General features: G+C 35.1%; 1 protein-coding gene and 1 non-coding gene across 2 annotated transcripts in view; one reads left to right on the top strand and one right to left on the bottom strand.

The window, feature by feature from the left end:
* DLG2 (discs large MAGUK scaffold protein 2) overlaps nt 1-19,094 on the bottom strand; it is a 2,147,153-nt gene that overhangs the window by 2,080,051 nt on the left and 48,008 nt on the right. The gene's annotated exons all lie outside the window — the stretch shown is intronic.
* Nucleotides 13,903-13,975, top strand: TRNAD-GUC (transfer RNA aspartic acid (anticodon GUC)). Its single transcript has one exon. It is a non-coding gene; the product is annotated as a tRNA-Asp (tRNA).

The raw sequence follows: 19,094 nt of genomic DNA, 5'->3' as shown, positions 1-19,094 counted from the left end.
TATAAAATCATTTGGTTCTTATAAATATAAAAAATACCAATTTTGACCCAAATTTTAAAACAAGGATTGTAAAACAATGATAATGCTATTATTCCATTATCCTGGATTCCAAAATAAGCAGCATGGTTAAGTCTTGCTGTTGGAGAGGCTCTTTCAAGTGTTGTAGCATGCGGATCATCACAAGGCAAAACTGCGTCAAATAAGGGGAACTGAAAACAATAAGAATTGCCACCCCCAATTTATGCAACCTCAGTAGCCAAGCCAATATTTAACTCAATTTTTTTTTAAGTATCTGCTTTGTGCCAGCACTCCAGGGCATTCAAAAATGAATCACATCTGAAAAAATTAGAGCGTCTCATCCAAAAGCTCACAATTCAATACAGCAAACAAAAGTAGACTGTGATTATATGTTAATTTTTGGATATTAATTCATTTAATCTTCACAAAACCAATACGTGTTAGAGAATATTATCCATTTTAAATATGAGGAAACTAAGTGCAAAAAGTTTATATGCATATAAGAATTATTATTCATTCAAAAATATTTGTTAAGTGTATACTGAGTCAAGTACTTCTCTCCTTTCATCTTTTTCTCTCAAATCCTCCACCCTCTTCCTATTTCTCCTCCCTTTCTTTCTTTTCCTCCTTCTTCAGACAATAAAGAAATAATGCTAGACTCAAAGGCAAAAAAAAAGTAGACCATGATTATTGTTACATGAGAGGGGTTTTTAGAGAGCAATGAAAACACCTGAGAAGCCTAGAGGCATAAGATCTAGTGGGAGGAGAAAACATGGTATGAGACTGTATGCAACAGGAAGAAAAGAGGAAGTGTGAACCTGTGAAAGTATGGAAGCACAATAAAGTGACCCTGTGACTGAATCAGGTTTCATGGGGTCAGAGGAGTAGGGTGAGACACATAGTAAGAGATAAAATTAGAAAGACTTATTCCTCACCCTGGAGTTGATAACAATAACATATTAAACAACCTTTGAATGAATTATGCTAAATCTCCCAATAACCCTATTAGGAAGATGCTAATATGGTACCCATTTTATAGATAAATAAACTAAGGAACAGAAATATTTATCAACTTTCCCAAGGTCACAAAGGTAGAATTTTGAAAGACCCGGGATAATCAACCCAGAGAATCTGGTATTTAACCACCCACTGCTATTCAAGTAGAGACACAATACAAAGGGAAAAAAAGTTATTTTAATTTATTGAGGTATTATTTATATACAATAAGGGAAGATTTTTGAATGTCATAATCCCTAGCTTTTCTAGGTTCTCACTTACATGGTCCTCTACATTATACAGAATATGAAAGAAAAAGTGCTCCTAAGTATGAAATAAAAGCACAAGTTTAAAAGCAAATTAATGTTTAGTGTATCTTTTCAGTATTATAATTCATTCAGAGATTGAAACACCCAGAAAAAAAGAAGCAGAAAATTAGTGGGAGCTAGCTCTACCAGTTTCTCAGAAGATTTTCCAGGACAGTTTCCCTAAACTTTGTTCCTCATGAGGAGCAGGCAGGCTCCAGGCTTAGTGATTGTGTCACAGATCACCTGCTGGTATTCTCTATGCCTCCTTGTAGAAATTCTCATTCAGAAATATTATGTTTTCATTTACTTTTGTATCTCTTTCCTCCACCTATAAACAGAAGCAGTTATTGGCTTAAGGTACGTGAGTGCCATATATAAACTAGCCACTGATACCCATAGGAATGGTCTACAGATAGAACAGATCATTATTTCCAGTACAGTAATATTCAGTGCTGTCATACCTCATTCCCTTTCTTTTTAACCTGGTCTGTGAATATCACTTTCAGAAGAGAAGACTCTCCCAATTTAGAGAGCAAAAATGTAAGCATTCTTTTATATACCAATGACCCTATTAAAGTGGACCCTTAATAGATAACTGGCCCCAGTTATTAATTTCTGTCAGAAAGGATTACAAATAAATTATCCTAAAACCAAAGTCATCATTTTAATGTCCCACACCTTTTCCCAACTTTATCTTATGCTAAAAGTTCCACAAAACAAAAACCAATTCATTTTGTTATTTAGAATATATGTTTTATAACCAGGTTATCTTGGGATATATGAAAAGAAACTATGTGGCTCAAATTTAGAGATGCCAAAGTTGCTTTACTGTGATTTTATTTTTAATTGGCTAGGGTGTGCCTTTGGTTCCACTTGCTTTTGAGTAGAGGATAGAAAGAGCTTGTGACTCATGGAAAGAAATGGTTGAGAAAGGGGAGATCATTGAGAGCTTTGCAGGCTATGCTAAGGAATTTGGACTATTTTGTCTGCTTCGCAGTGTGGTTCCATGGAGTGTTTAGCTAACTTTTGTGAGGGTAGAGGATCGTTCTATATGTCAATGAAAAATTAATCAGTCCATCTAAGAAAGAAAGGGAAAACTTTATTCTAGCCAAATTTGAGGATTATAACCTGGGAAGAACAACTCAGAAAGCTCCAAGAACCTGTTAGAAGTCAAGGCACAGTTATATAAGGTTTTTGAGACAGAGGGCTGTACATTAAATGTCATATTATTGATAGTTTACACAATCCAGATCTAAGTGTCATCTTTAGATGCCCCCTAAAAGATCAAGAAGGAATGTTATCTTTTAAGGAGTTGTCTTATTGGTGCTAGGAGAATGTTGCTCTTCATGGCTGAGCAGATATTTCTGCCAACGGGGGAGGTTTGCTTGATATAATATAGATAAACAATGCACAGTAGGTGGGAGAGAGGAGGCCAAAGGAAAGAGAAATTTTTTTTTAAGTTTAAATTTTTCTTGTCTTGCCATAAAATATGAATTTCATTTCACACAGACATTGTAGGTACTATAAACATTATAGTACCACTGGCATTACTTCATGTTTACCTCTGTGCATAGTGGTTTGCTCTTAATAATTTGTGTTGTGTAAACACATGAATAAAAACATTTTTTTTTTTTTTGGTATGCGGGCCTTCCTCTGCTGCGGCCTCTCCCGTTGCGGAGCACAGGCTCCGGACGCGCAGGCCCAGCGGCCATGGCCCACGGGCCCAGCTGCTCCGCGGCACGCGGGATCCTCCCAGACCGGGGCGCGAACCCGGTTCCCCTGCATCGGCAGGCGGACGCGCAACCACTGCGCCACCAGGGAAGCCCAAAAGATATTTTTTTAATCCATATTTTAAAAGTCTGAATGAGGAGAAATGGGAACTCTCATTCATTGCTGGTGGGATTATAAAATGGTGAAAACATTTTGGAAAATAGTTTGACAGTTCCTCAAAAAGTTAAACACAGACTTACCTTAGGAACCAGCGATTCTACTCCTAGGTATACACCCAAGAAAATAAAAACATATGTTCCCACAAAAATCTGTACAAGAATGTTCACAGCAGCATTATTCATAATAGCCTAAATGTGGGAACAACCCAAATGTCTATCAGCTGATAAGTGGATAAATAGTATGTGATAAATTATTATTATTATTATTATTATTATTATTACTAAATACGATTTGGCCATAAAAAGGAATGAAAAACTGATACATGTTACAGCATGGGTGAACCTTGAAAACATCATCTTAAGTGAAAGAAGCCAGTCACAAAAGGCCACATATTATATGACTCCAACTATATGAATTGTTCAGTTTACGTAAATCTATAGAGACAGAAAGTATATTAATAGTTTCCAGGGACTAGGCAGAAGGAGAAAAGGGAATGACTGCTCATGGGCACAGGATTTCTCTGAGGGGTTATGAAAATCTGAAATTAGTGATGATGGCTCTACTCCTCTGTGAATATACTAAAAACCACCAAATTATACACTTTAAAAGGGTGGATCTTATGGTATGTGAATTATATCTTGATAAGCTATTACCCAAAAAATAATCATTAAAAAAGAGTTTGAGGGACTTCCCTGGTGGCGCAGTGGTTTAGAATCTGCCTGCCAATGCAGGGAATGCAGGTTCGATCCCTGGCCCAGGAAGATCACACATGCCGCGGAGCAACTAAGCCCTGCAATAAACCTTTCTCTGCTCCAAACTCTGAGGTCTGTTTGGCCTCACTGTGCGTCAGGCACATGAACTTGTGTTCGAAAACATTTCCTCGTTTAACAGGTAAGGAAACTGGGCCTAAAAAAGTCACTTATTTGTCCGATGTCATACAGCTAATGGGTATCATTGTTTATAAACTACATTGTTCATAAACTACAATTCCTGAGCCTGCACTCTAGAGCCCACGAGCCACAACTATTGAGCCTGCACGCCACAACTACTGAAGCCCACATGCCCTAGAGCACACACACTGCAATTACTGAGCCCACGTGCCTCAACTACTGAAGCCTGCACTCCCTAGGGCCTGTGTGTTGCAACTACTGAGCCCACGTACTGCAACTACTGAAGCCCGTACGCCTAGAGCTTGTGTCTCCCCAACAAGAGAAGCCACCGCAATGAGAAGCCCGTGCACCACAACAAAGAGTAGACCCTGATCGCCGCAACTAGAGAAAGCCCACGTGCAGCAACGAAGACCCAATGCAGCCAAAAAATAAATAAAATTAATTAAATAAAATTTTAAAAAAGAGTTTGATATGCCAGTAGTACAGGGGTTTTAAGAGAGAAAGCAAGAAAGACAGGTTGGGGCTATATTATAATTATAATTGCTCAAATGTGCCATCTTGAGGAGTTCTGACTTTATCTTATGAAAGGTAGAAAGCAAAGAAATAATCATATCAGATTCAGAAAGATAAATTATTATTGATACCACTACTAATCTGAATAGAAGTGATATAATTAGTATCTATAAACTGGTAACTTTAAATTACAATGGATTACTTTCATTCACATATTGAATTATTTCTCTCATTTTTAATGACCTCATAGAACTTAGAATTAAAAAGAATATTAGAAATAATTTAGCCTAATTTCTGAAACTGAGTAGGACCCTGTGGGGCCCTCCTGGGTACAAAAGCCTTTCTGTGCCCCCCTGTTTCTTGTTTGTAGGAAAAAGCCTTCTGCTTCCTAGACCTCCCTGTGTTCCAAAAAGCAGATTCAAACAGTTTCTATCCAGGGAAGTAAGGAAATGCAGAAACAAAGGAGAAGCAATCAAGAAACAATATAAAGCAGGGTCCTGGTTCCTCCTCAAGGAATATACATAACAATATCTTTCAGTTCTTTTGCAGGAACGAAGGCCTCTACCCAGATGGAGGATGGTAACTTCAGGTTGAGCGCAAGATTCCTGGAGCACTGCCCTGTTACCTCACCGCCAACCAATCAGAAGCAAGTCACACACCCTGCTGCCCTCACCCCAAATTTTACCTATAAAAATGCTTTCCTGACAACCATCTGGAAGTTCTGGTTTTTTGAGCATGAACCACCTGTTCTTGCTTGGCCCTGCAATAAACCTTTCTCTGCTCCAAACTGAGGTTGTTTGGCCTCAATGTGCATCAGGCACATGAACATGAATTCGACAACATTTCCTCGTTTAACAGGTAAGGAAACTGGCCCTAAAAAAGTCACTTATTTGTCTGATGTCATAGAGCTAATGGGTATCATTGTTTATAAATATGTTTTACCTTCAATAAATATCTATTATTATAATATATACTAACGGGTTTTATGAAAATTGGGTCGGTAAATGACTTAAAAAATGTCCCTCAAATCCGTTGAGATGTCTTACAAAACTACTACTGATTTGACATTTGCAATGGAACAATTAGTAGAGTAAGTGTAAAAAATACACACATTGGAATCCACAGAAAATTACTTTGAAGGATTAAAATTTTATCCACCACCCTCTAATCACAAAAATGTGATAACTTCAGCGAAATTCTGCATTATGAATTCAGTGCCCTTTTACTTCTATCCTTCCCATTCTTTTATAATTAGTATATCTCCTAATACTAGACTTCTTACTGAATTGCTAATAAAATCCAAGAAACGCCCAAAGAATTTAATTCAGATGTAAATGGAATTATTTGGGTTGTTTCTGCCTCCGCTTTCAAAAACTCATAATGTGAAACTGTATGCTGTTACTAAAAGCCCCACAGACTTCTCAGCTTGATACCTGAAGTAATTTAGAAAACTAAGAAAAAAAAAATCTGTGACTGCTCTACAGCTAATTTATTTACAACAACTTCAGAACTGTGAAAACCCACCCACACATGTAAACCTACAGCAAAAGAGAAATAAATTCTTTTCAAAACAACAGCTACTTTTTGGTCCTGCTGGTGCTTTCTTCTCATTTCTTTTTCCTTACTTTCCTCCTCATTTTAGGTAACTTCAACAAGATGTTAGTTACAATTCTAAATTTACTTCTGAGTTCAACCTAAGAATTACACCAAAAGAAAGGAGGTCTTGCCTCCACTTTTAAGCCATCTTCTGGAGATACATTATGCTGAAGAACTCCCCCACAGACCTGCACAAAATTGTGTGTACAAATTAAGTTGCAAAAAAATGGGATAATACCTATGTATATGACTAGTCAATAAACTATGCAAGGTCCTTTGAAGTTATAATGGAACAAAATGAGAAATTTTAGTTTACGTGGAAAGGAAATTTATGAGTGAGGCTTCATCTCTTAAATACCCGTATCTTCAATAACAGCTTTTTTTTTCCTTTGTAAATTTGCATAATATATGACAACATGGACAGGGGAAAAAATGCTGACCTGTCTGTCAGCTCTGGGTTTTAAAGTAGGACTTAAAGTTCTCAAAGGTCTCTTAGATATTAAATTTTATAATTCTATGATTCTTTATTCTTCCTTTTTGTGTCATAGCACAATCATTTGATATGACATTTCATAGCCAAAAATGTCAAAGTAAACAATTTCAACACTGAATTAATGTTTTAAAGAGTAAAAGTCATGGGCTTCCCTGGTGGCGCAGTGGTTGCGCGTCCGCCTGCCGATGCAGGGGAACCGGGTTCGCGCCCCGGTCTGGGAGGATCCCACATGCCGCGGAGCGGCTGGGCCCGTGAGCCATGGCCGCTGTGCCTGCGCGTCCGGAGCCTGTGCTCCGCAAGGGGAGGGGCCACAGCAGAGAGAGGCCCGCATACCACAAAAACAAAAAAAAAAAAAAAAAAGAGTAAAAGTCAGTCCCAGCCCAAAGGCATCTAAAAAGAAATGAAAATAGTCAAATATATCAGTCAGATACATATGTACATACGTGTTTGTGTATATGTGGATTTAAATGTTTGAAAGAATATCTATCAATGTTAATATGTCTAAGTGATATTGTTAGGCATAGCTACAGATGATCAACTCTTCTTTATGCTTTCCTGTGTCTGAATATTTCACAATAAAAATGTAAATTTTATAAATATGAAAAAAGAGCATTTCCATTCTAAACTACCAAAAAAAAAAAGATGGTACAGAGGAAAAACTGCCATCTTTGGTGAGCATGTCCACCCCACCACCAACATGTATCTTGTCCATGAGATAGAGATTATCAATGATGAAGTTAATCTTGACAGTGTCTCTTGGGTACTGGTTAGGTTGGAGGTAGAGGGCAGAAGCAACTGACTATCGCTTCTGACCTTCTAAGGCTCTGTCAACTTGTCTGGCATGCTACCAAATGCAGTAACACCAGAAGTCCCTGAGAGTCATGGACAGGGATGTAAGTGGATCAGCTAGATGGCCCATAGAGGTGGAACTGGATCAAAGCTGAAACACTGGTATGGAATCTTCCCTACTAAGAATGGCAACTGGCTGGTTGGGTTAGGTAAATCCCATTCCTGCTATTCTGCATCATAAGAGGCCCGCTCTGGGTAATTTCCAAGTTCAAAGTTGGCTCCTCTTTACTGTAAACACTAAAAATGCTTTCCCTAGATCCTACTCCCTGTCATATTCAAGGCCATATCCTCTGACATGATGGGCATTAGATTATTGAATGCCAAATGTCTAAACAAGAGGAGAGACAAGTTAAATCACCTGTATCCTGAGAAAAACTTTTCAGAAACAATTGTGTCTTATAGTCAAGAAGGAAAATGTAACAGTAGAATTGGTTCAATAATATTGCTTAAAATCTTCAGTAGCTCCTTGTTAGTTTCAAGATAAAATCCTGAGAGCATTATCAGTATGTCTGGAGGGGGTGAAGTATAACTGACATTGTGTTTTGAATAACTTTCCCAAATAATTCTGAAAAATCAGTGCTCATTCCTGTGGGACATTGCTGAGTTAGTAAAATAAATGTAAATACTAGATATACTATATAAACTAAATAGTGTATACCTTAAAGACAAATTTGCTTTAGGTATATAAATATGAGAAGAGTAATGACTAAGCCACTATGTTACCCAAAAAGGTGAGCCAATATGAATATCTAATTAGCAGTAAGAGTTAAGACAAAAACCCAAGTTTAATGTAGTACCGTCACTCTAAATGTAATTTTTTTCCAGTCATAATTAGTTCAGTGTTTCTCAAACTTGAGTTCCTTTTTATGAAAAATAATTATGATGGACTTCCAATGTTGATTTAAATATTCATATTATAATGAAATCTAAGTACATACAAAGTTAGACAAAATATTATGCATATAATTCCTTTATAATTAAAAATACTCAAATCTACAAGTTAAAAATATAGAAAGCTACAAAACATTAACATTCAAATTAATAACATTAATTTTATGAGACAGATGATATTGTTTTGCTGAAACTAGTGTTGATGTTGCATGTAATAGTAGGGAAATACAGCATCAAATTCAGATTTATATTTAATTTTTGAATTTTTGTTTCAATACTAGAGTATTCCTATTCAAGACTTCCAGTGTAACAGTGTGCCACATTGAGCAACTGAAGATCTTATCCCACTACAAACATATACAGAATGCTGCATAAAATATAGCTCCCAAATATTAAGTATATATCAAAGCTAAAAAACAAAAAAAAGAAGAAGAAGAAGAGGAAATCCCCAACATAAGAGAAACAGAGGGAACTCAAGTCATAATAATAATCAGAGATGGTGTGACTTCAGTGGTCAAAGCAAAAATCATACCCAGATATATATAATCCTAAAGCTTGGGGTCACAATTTTCATGCTTAGGCAGGGACCGAGGCAATATCTGGAAATGAAACTCCCTTTACTAGAAACTGAAAGTTTCCTATTTATAAATAGGTTTTTTTTTTAAAAGCCTGAACCTTCTAGGCCAAGGCAATGGCAAGAATGTTTACCACTGCTGAATGCTGTGAGTGGAAAAGGGGAGTCTCCCATGAGAAATCAAAACTCCAATCCTGCACCATCCATCAGTGGCAAAAATCCCAAACCAAGAAACTTTTAAAAACCAGCCTCAGACAGTAGGACTCCTGGAGCACCCAACAAAAATAAACATAAAACTCATCTTTAGGGATATTTCTATAACACATGTAACTCTCATGGAAAAACAAACTCCTGATAAAGATTACAAGTCATATGCGGACTTGATTCACCATAATGGAGAATCACTAGACATAACAAATGAGTAAAACAGAGTTTTTACCTAAAAAAAAAAAAAAAAAAAAAACCTTTAGAAACTAAAACAATCTGAGATTTTAAAATAAATATTCTTGGATTTATTTTTAAAGGTTAAAAAAAAGAAATAAAAACATACTTTAAAAGGAAACATTCTGAAAGAACCTCATGATAAATAAGCAGTTTTTTTAAAAAAACAGAACTTCTATAAATAAAAAATATAATCACCAACATATTAAAATCTCAATGTATGGATTATCAGCAGATTAGATACAGCTGAAGAGAAAAATATTATATGGGAAGATGGACTTGAGAAAATTACCCAGAATGCAACACAATAAAGAAATAGAAAATACAAACGAGAGGATGAGAGTCATGGAGGATTGAATGAAAAAGGCAATCATATGTCTATTTAAATAGGAGCTTCAAGAGAGAATAAGAAAGAGTAAATACTGAATAGGTAATAGCTAAGAATTTGCCGTAATTAATGAAAAACATGATCAGATTGAGGAAGCAAATGAATCCTATGCAAAAATTTTAAAATAAATCTTTTTTTTCCTGATACATCACTGGGATACATCACTGAGAAACTGCAGATAACTAAAGACAAAAAGAAAATGCTAAAAACAAACTCACAGTAAAAACACACTGAATGCAACAGAAACACAATTAGATGGAGAGTAACCTAATTATTATTTCATTAATTCACTAATATTTGTTGAATTTCAGACACTGTTCTAGGCCCTAGAACAAAACAAACAGCAGTGAACAAAACAAATAAAAAATTCCTGCCTTCATGGAGCCTACATCCTGGTGATAGGAACAGAATAATATCTATAAGTAAAAAATTTAAACAAATATAAACCCAGAACCTAAGCTTACTTTTTCTTTCATTCAATAAATGTTTATTAAGTACTTTTTACCCATATACTTTTTATGTGCCAGACACTCTTCTAGGTGTTGGAATACATCAAGTAACATTTTAAAATCCCTGCCTTCATGGAGCTTATATCCTGAGGATAAATAATAAACTTAAAAATATACAAAATACATAATATGTTAAACTATAATAAATGCTATTTTTAAATTAAGACAAGATAGGTGGAAAGTGGGAGACAGAGCCAAGGTTAGAGTAGGCTGCAAGTTCAAATAGGTTAAAGTTAAGACTTACTAAGGTGACTTTTGAGTAAGGACTTGGATTTCCAGCTAAAACTGCATTCAATAATAAAATAAAGACATTTTCAGATTAAAAAACTGACACTAATAGACTGAAAGACAATAAATGATATGTGAAAGAAACTACATACAAAAAAGAAGTGAAATATAAAAGGCAATGTTAAGGAAAAATATTCCTTTCATGTACACATTAAACATTCACAAAAATTATCCACGTAACAGGTTACAAACATCCCTCTCAACAAATACTAAATACCAAGAGTTAGTGTGCAGAACATAAAGCAATAAAATTGGAGATCAAAGAGAAAAAAAAATCAACATAGAAATTACCTTAATATTTTACATAAAATTATATTACATAAAAATTACACAGTTAAATAGTTCATTGTTTAAATTTCTGTTTTGTAATAGATATATCAAATATCTAGCAATTAACATCACATATGAATATATGGGTTGCAGATAAAGTGGTACTTAACAGGAAAAGTTATAGTTGAAATACACATATTAGAGAAGAAAAAACAGAAAACTATTAGCCAAGATTTTAACTCGTTTTTTTTTTTAAGAACAATAGATTAAACAAAAGAAAGCAGAAAAAAAGAAATAATAAATATGGGAATCAAATTTGATAAAACATAAAGCAAAGAATAATACAGAGTAGATTAATGGGTCTTTGAAAAGAATAGTAAAGTTGTCAAACTTCTGACTATATTGATCATAAAAAGCAATGAGAGAAAAAAATAAACACTATTAGAAATAAGAAATAGACTCAATTATAAGCAGATTTTTAAGATCATAAGAGAACAGTATGAACTACTTTAAGCCAATAAATTTGAAAACACAGACAAAAGGGATAATTTCCTGGAAAAATATAATTTACTTTAACTAAAGAGAAATACATAACTTGAATAAACCTATAACCATTTTAATATACTGAAGCAGAAGTCACAAAATCAACCTATAAAGACACCATGGACAGATGATTTCACAAACAAGTTTTATCACACCTTCAGGGAACTAACAACACCTTTTTTTGTACAAAATGTTCTAGAGAACAGAAAATGAGAGCTTCCCTAATTCTTTATGAAGCCACTGGAAACTTGGTACAAAAACTGGACAAGAACAGTATGAGAAGATAAAATTATAGTCTAACCTCACATATAAACATTAGCAAAAATATTTAGCAAAATTCTAAATATGACATTAGCAAGCCAATTCCAGGACTGCATTTTTAAATTACATCAGAGAATTCTTATACTCTTAAGTATACAGATCTATAATATTAGTAACTTCAAATTATTCTAAATTAGTTATTTACATAACCTAACAAAAACATCCAGCAAGCAATTCTTGAAACTAATAATAATGAATTGTCACATAATAATTTTGTAACACTTTGTTGTTCACTTAAAGGTAAGATTTACACTGAGATATTGCTGAAATGGGTATTATATGGATATCTAATATAATGTTCTGGGAATCAAGTACAAAAAGTCTCTTCACTGTGTATTTACTATTACATTTACATGAAATTCCATCATGTAAAACCCAAGATGATCTATTCCAGTTGAAATTTAGATGGAGAACCTAGCATCTCACTGGTTTAGCATTTTTCCTACCTCTGTCCACACTCACCCACTGACTCCAGGACTCTGAAAAATTCATTTTGAAAACCACTGTAATTGACCAAAATTACTTTTAAACAAGATTATATTATAGTTTCTTCATAATTTATAACTTTTGAGACCTACCATAAGAGCATATTTCATCAGTCTGAAATTATTGTTCTTTACAAAGTCAAGTTAGTTTTTATCTTGCATGAAATCTTCTTAGCATTTGCAAATTAATTTAATTTTATAAATACATCATCAGGCCTTTTGACTTTAAAGCATTTCTTCAGACGAATAGTTTTATGTTATCTTTTGTATAACTAATGTTATTACTAAGAATTGTTTCTCTAAAATTCAAAAGCCTAAGTTTTTTATCAGCCTCAACACCTAATATCAAAAGTAAAATGAATCTACAGCACAGATGTGGTAGCAGATGTGATGACCTGGACGGCTGATCAGATTTAACAACTCAAGAAATATTATAAGCCCACCCATGTGCACCAGGTAATCAGAATGACAGCAAAATAACAGAAAAAGCCTCACAATATCAGAGTAGAGACTTCAGAATTTTCTTTAAATGAGTAGCTTCAGTCAAAGCTTCACTATAAAGTTCATTCTCTCTTATAGTTATGTTAATATAGAGATTTTTAAAATACATTTTATTAGATGATTAAATTCACTGAAAAGCAAAAATTCTGAAAAGCAAATTTTACATACTGGAAACTCAAAACTTGGGAAAACTATTTTAAATAAGTAAATATCATATAAAATGTTTTTAAGCACTGAAATTGATATTCGTATAGAAAACCAACTCCAGCAAAAAAGCAAGGTGTCTCAAATCTCAAAATCTCAAATCTTTAAAAAAAAAATCTCTGGTGTGGTTGTGGGGAGAAGTTTTTTATCAGCCTCAACAGATAGGATACTATGAGTTAGTAGTAACACAAGCTATGAGAGAACCAGTATATAAGAAATAAATGGGTCTGTTCTCACAAATGTAGCACATGATATCACAAGTTTACATATTAGAAACTAAATCTAAAAAGTACACATAGGAGTTATTACCTGCCTGAAAGACAAAGAACCATGTCAAGTGAATGTATACATATTCGTATAATTGTATTGCTCCAAACTTCAAAGAAATATTCCTTTGATTAAATATGAATAGGTTTGCTTTTCTCTTAGAATATTATCTTAATACTGGAATTTTAGAGTCTAAATTCTTGTTACTAGATCAAAAATAACAACTAGTTTTTCCAACTAGTTGACATAGTTGTTATTTAAATAATCATGTTGCTGTGATTTTCTGTGTACTTCCTAGAGACACCATAATTTGGACATGAAAAAGCCTTTGAAATCTAAATTGCAAAATTAGTTGCAAGGTCTAGAAAAGACCTTGTGTACTTCCTAGAGACACCATAATTTGGACATGAAAAAGCCTTTGAAATCTAAATTGCAAAATTAGTTGCAAGGTCTAGAAAAGACCATAAAATATTGTCTCATTCTTCCAGGAACTAAAATTGTTGTCTATTCCACAAGTTGCCAAGGCAATTCAATGGGGAAAAGATAGTCTTTTCAACAAATGGAGTTGAGACTATTGGAAATCCATAAGGAAAAAGAAAAAAGTCTTAGAGCCTTACTTCACACAACACACAAAACTTAACTCAAAATGGATCATGGACCTGGGAATTCCTTGGTGGTCCAGTGGTTAAGACTCAGCGCTGTCACTGCTGGGGCCCCAGGTTCAATCCCTGTTCAGGGAACTAAGATGCCACAAGCCACATAGCACAGCCAAAACCAAAACAAAACAAAATGGATCACAGACCTAAATGTAAAAGCTAAAAAAAGTAAGTATAAAATGTCTAGAAGGAAGGGAGGGAGGGAGGAAGGAAGGAAGAGAGAAAGAAAATATTCACCATTTGGGGTTAGGAAAGAATGTTTAGATATGATACCAAATGTATGAGTCTTTAAAGAAAAATTCAATAAATTACACAATAAAAACTATAAACCATTTTAAACCACCATGTTAAAAGTGAAAGACAAGCTAAAGATTGGAGAAAATATTTGCTATTAGTATATTTGATAAAAAAACAAACAAAAAAAAGTGTATCCAAAATATAAAATAACCCTTAACACTTAATAATAAGATGACAGAAAACCTAATTTTAAAATGGGTAAAAGCATTTTAATCCAAGATGATAACATAGGAGGCTCCTGAGTTCACCTCCTCCCATGGATACATTGACTCTATAGCTATACACAAAACAATTCCCTCTGAAACAAATCCAGAAACTAGCTGAGCAACTACCACACATTGGGAGAATGAGAAAAAAGTCACATTGATATGGGTCACCAGTGTATCCTTGAAAGGAATGTGCACATATGTATGGCAACCTGGCTTTTGCAGCTGCTGCCAGAGGACTCACCCTTTAGTCACCTGACTCTGTGGCCGGTGAGGCTTGAATTCCAGGCTCCAAAGGACTGTGGCAAACAAAGAAACACTTCTTAACCAGCTATTCCCCCACAGTTCAGCGCCGAAAAAGCAAACCGAAATGCCCATTTACCAGTCTTTTTTTTTTTCTTAAATATTTATTCATGTATTTATTTTTTGGCTGAGTCGGGTCTTAGTTGTGGCATGTGGGATCTTTCATTTTGGCACACAGGCTCTTCCTTGCAGTGCGTGAGCTTCTCTCTAGTTGTGGCATGTGGGCTCTGGAACACGTGGGCTCTATAGTCACGGCACGTGGGCTCTCTAGTTCTGGTACGCAGGCTTAGTTGCCCCGCGGTATGTGGGATCTTAGTTCTCTGACCAGGGATCAAACCAGCATCCCCTGGATTGCAAGACGGATTCTTAACCACTGGACCACCAGGGAAGTCCCTACCAGTCTTTTCTGAAAGAGAACTTTTAGCATACTTAAAAAACTGTTACCTAAGGGTCAGATTTATAATTTAGTATGCATCTGGGGACAGACTATACTCCTTGCCAGAGACCTGGGAAGCGAGCAGACACCATGTAGTCAGCTTCAAATACCATTATCTCCCTACAAGGAGCTTGTATACATGTCTGGCACCCTGGCTTTTACACTGCTGCAAGAGACACACCCTTTGATCTCCTGGCTCTGGTGGAAAGCAGGGATTCTGTTTGTGGGTCCCACAGGGCTGCAGAAAACAAAGAAACAATTCTTAATCTACTATCCCCCGAGGGCTCTGTACAAAGGGAGCAAACAGAAAAGCCCATTTCCCAGTCTTTCCCTGAAAGAGATCTACTTGCACACTTTGAAAGCTCCTGCCAGAGGGTACAGATTCTAATCAGCCTGCATCTAGATGCTGAGATCCTCACTTTGGGGACACTGACAGTTCTTGGCATACTCTCAACTACTGGGAATCACTAAGAACAAAGAAGGCAGCTTGGACAATCACAAAGGTTTGAAACTCAGTCTTGAGCTAGGGGCCAGGCTGAATGATAAGGTTCATCTCCTACATGAGACCACTCCATTAAGACTGAGAGAGGTGGCTGTTTATCTAATGCACAGAAACTAATACAGAAAGTCAAGGAAAATAAAGAAACAGAGAGATATGTTCCAAACAAAAGAACAAGATAAAACTCCAGAAACAGACCTTAAAAAAACAAAGATAAGTGATATACCTGATAAAGAGTCAAAATAATGGCACAGAGATGCTTACCAAGGTCAGGAGAACAATTCATGAACAAAGTAAGAATTCCAACAAAGAGATGGAAAATATAAAGAAAGTACCAAACAGAAATCACAGAGCTGAGGAATATAATAACTGTGCTGAAAAATTCCATACGGGGGATCAATAGCACACTTGAAGACAGGGCAATGGAATTCATTCCATCAGAGGAGCAAAGAAAAAGAACAAAAAGAATAAATATAGTTTAAGAGATTTATGGGACACCATCAAGTAGACAAATACATGCATTACAGAGGTCCCAAAAGGAAAAAAGTGAAAGGGGCAGAAAGTTTATTCAGAGAAAGAATGGCTGAAAACTTCCCTTAACTGGGGAAAGAAATAGACATCCAGAACCAGGAAGCCCAGAGAGAATTTCAAACAATATGAATCCAAAGAGACCCACAACAAGACACATAATTAAATTGTGAAAAGTTCAATAAAAGGAGAGATTCTTAAAACCAGCAAGAGAAAACAACTTGTTATGTGCAAGAGAACCCCCATATAACTATCAGAAGATATTCAGCACAAACTTTGCAGGCCATAAGGGTCTGGCATGATCTATTCAAAATTCTGAAAGAAAAAAACTGCCCCCCAAGAATATATTACCCAGCAAAGTTGTCCTTCGGAATTAAAGGATAGAGAAAGAGTTTTCCAGATAAGCAAAAGCTAAAGGAGTTCATCACCACTAAACTGGCCTTACAAAAAGTGTTAAAGGGACTTTTTCAAGTTGAAATAAAAGGATGTTAATTAGTAACATGAAAATACATGAAATCCTGACACCATACACAAAAATAAACTCAAAATGGATTAAAGACCTAACTATAAGGTCGGATACTATAAAACTCTTAGAGGGAAACATAGGCAGAACACTCTTTGACATAAATTGCAGCAAGATCTTTTTTGATCCACCCCCAGAGTAATGAAAGTAAAGACAAAAATAAACATGTGGGACCAAATTAAACTTAAAAGTTTTTGCACAGCAAAGGAAACCATAAACAAAATGAAAAGACAACCCACAGAACTGGAGAAAATATTTGCAAATGAAGCAACCGACATGGGATTAATCTCCAAAATATATAAACAGCTCATGCAGCTCAATATCAAAAAAACAAACCACCCAATCCAAAAATGGGCAGAAGACCTAAACAGACATTTCTCCAAAGAAGATACACAGATTGCCGACAAACACATGAAAGGATGCTCAACATCACTAATGATTAGAGAAATGCAAATCAAAACTACAATAAGGTATCACCTCACACCAGTCAGAATGGCCAGCATCAAAAAATCTACAAACAATATATGCTGAAGAGGGTGTGGAGAAAAGGGAACCCTTTTACACTGTTGGTGGGAATGTAAACTGGTACACCCACTATGGAGAACAATATGGAGGTTCCTTAAAAAAATAAAAATAGAGCTACCATATGATACAGCAATCCCACTCCCAGGCATATATCCAGAGAAAACCATAATTCAAAAAGATACATGCACCCCAGTATTCATTGCAGCACTATTTACAATAGCCAGGACATAGAAGCAACCTAAATGTCCAACAACAGAGGAATGGATAAAGAGGATGTGGTACATATATACAATGGAATATTACTCAGCCACGAAAAGGAACGAAATAATGCCATTTGCAGCAACATGGATGGACCTAGAGATTGTCATACTGAGTGAAGTAAGTCAGACAGAGAAAGACAAATATCATTTGATAATTCTTATATGTGGAATCTTTAAAGGGATACAAATGAACTTATCTATAAAACAGGAATACAGTTACAGATATAGAAAACAAACTTATGGTTAGCAGGTGGTAAGGAGGGGAGGGATAACTTGGGAGATTGGGATTGACATATACACACTACTATATATAAAATAGATAACTAAAAGGACCTACTGTATAGCACAGGGAACTCTATTGAGTACTCTAATGGACTATATGGGAAAAGAATCTAAAAAAGAATGGATATATGTATAGGTATAACTGATTCACTTTGCTATACACCTGAAACTAATACAACATTGTAAATCAACTATACTCCAATAAAAATTTTAACAAACACACTAAAACAAAAAAACTATAACACATGTAAAAAAAAGTACTAAATATAGTTTTCCTGTTTTTTAAAAAAAATACAGGAAAGTATTTATCTCACTGGCAAACATAAATATATAGTCAAATTCAGAATACTCTCTTGTAATGGTAGCGTGTAAATCACTTATAACCCTAGTATGCAGGTTAAGAAACAAAAGCAGTAAAAATAACTATAACTACAATAATTTGTTAATAGATACACAAAGTAAAAAGATGTAAACCGCGATATCAAAAACAAAATGTGGGGTGTAGAGTAAAAAATAGAGCTTTAGAATGTGTTTTAACTTGTTATCAGCTTAAAATAGACTATTATAAATACGCTTTATATAAGCCTCATGGTAACCACAAACCGAAAACCTGTAATAGAGACACAAAAGACAAAGAGAAATAAATCTAAGTATAGCACTACAGAAAATCATCAAATCACAAAGGCAGAGATAAAGAAGAAAAAAAACAAAAGAATTTCAAAACAGCTGGAAAACAAACAAAATGGCAATAGTAAAAAACAAAGGAGTCAAAAATATACAATGGGGAAAGGATAGTCTCTTCAGTAAATGGTAAAACTGGACAGCCACATGCAAAAGAATGAAATTAGACCCCTATCTTACACCATACACAAAAATTAATTCAAAATGGATTAAAGACTAAAGTTTAAAACCTGAAACTGTAAAATTCCCAGGGGAAAACAGGGGGTAAGCTCCTTGACATTGATTTTGGCAATGATCTTTGGATTTGACACAAAAAGCAAAGGCAACAAAAGCAAAAATAAACAGGTGGTACTACATCAAACTAAAAAGCCACAGCAAAGGAAATCATCAACAACATGAAAATCTAACCTACTGAATGAAAGAAAATATTTGTAAATCGTATATCATATACAGGGTTAATATCCAAAATATATAAGACACTCAAACAACTCAACAGAAAACAACAATCTGGTTAAAAAATGGGCAAAGCCGTGAGCCACGGCCGCTGAGCCTGTGCATCCGGAGCCTATGCTCCGCAGGGGGAGAGGCCACAGCAGTGAGAGGCCCGCGTACCGCAAAAAAAAAAAAAAAAAAAAAAAAAAAAAAAAGATTCAAAGTCACACT

This window comes from Physeter macrocephalus, chromosome 16, assembly GCF_002837175.3.
Source record: "Physeter macrocephalus isolate SW-GA chromosome 16, ASM283717v5, whole genome shotgun sequence".
Taxonomy (NCBI): Eukaryota; Metazoa; Chordata; class Mammalia; order Artiodactyla; family Physeteridae; genus Physeter; species Physeter macrocephalus.
The sequence above is the reverse complement of the archived record's forward strand: the minus strand, read 5'-3'. Positions and strand labels throughout refer to the sequence as shown.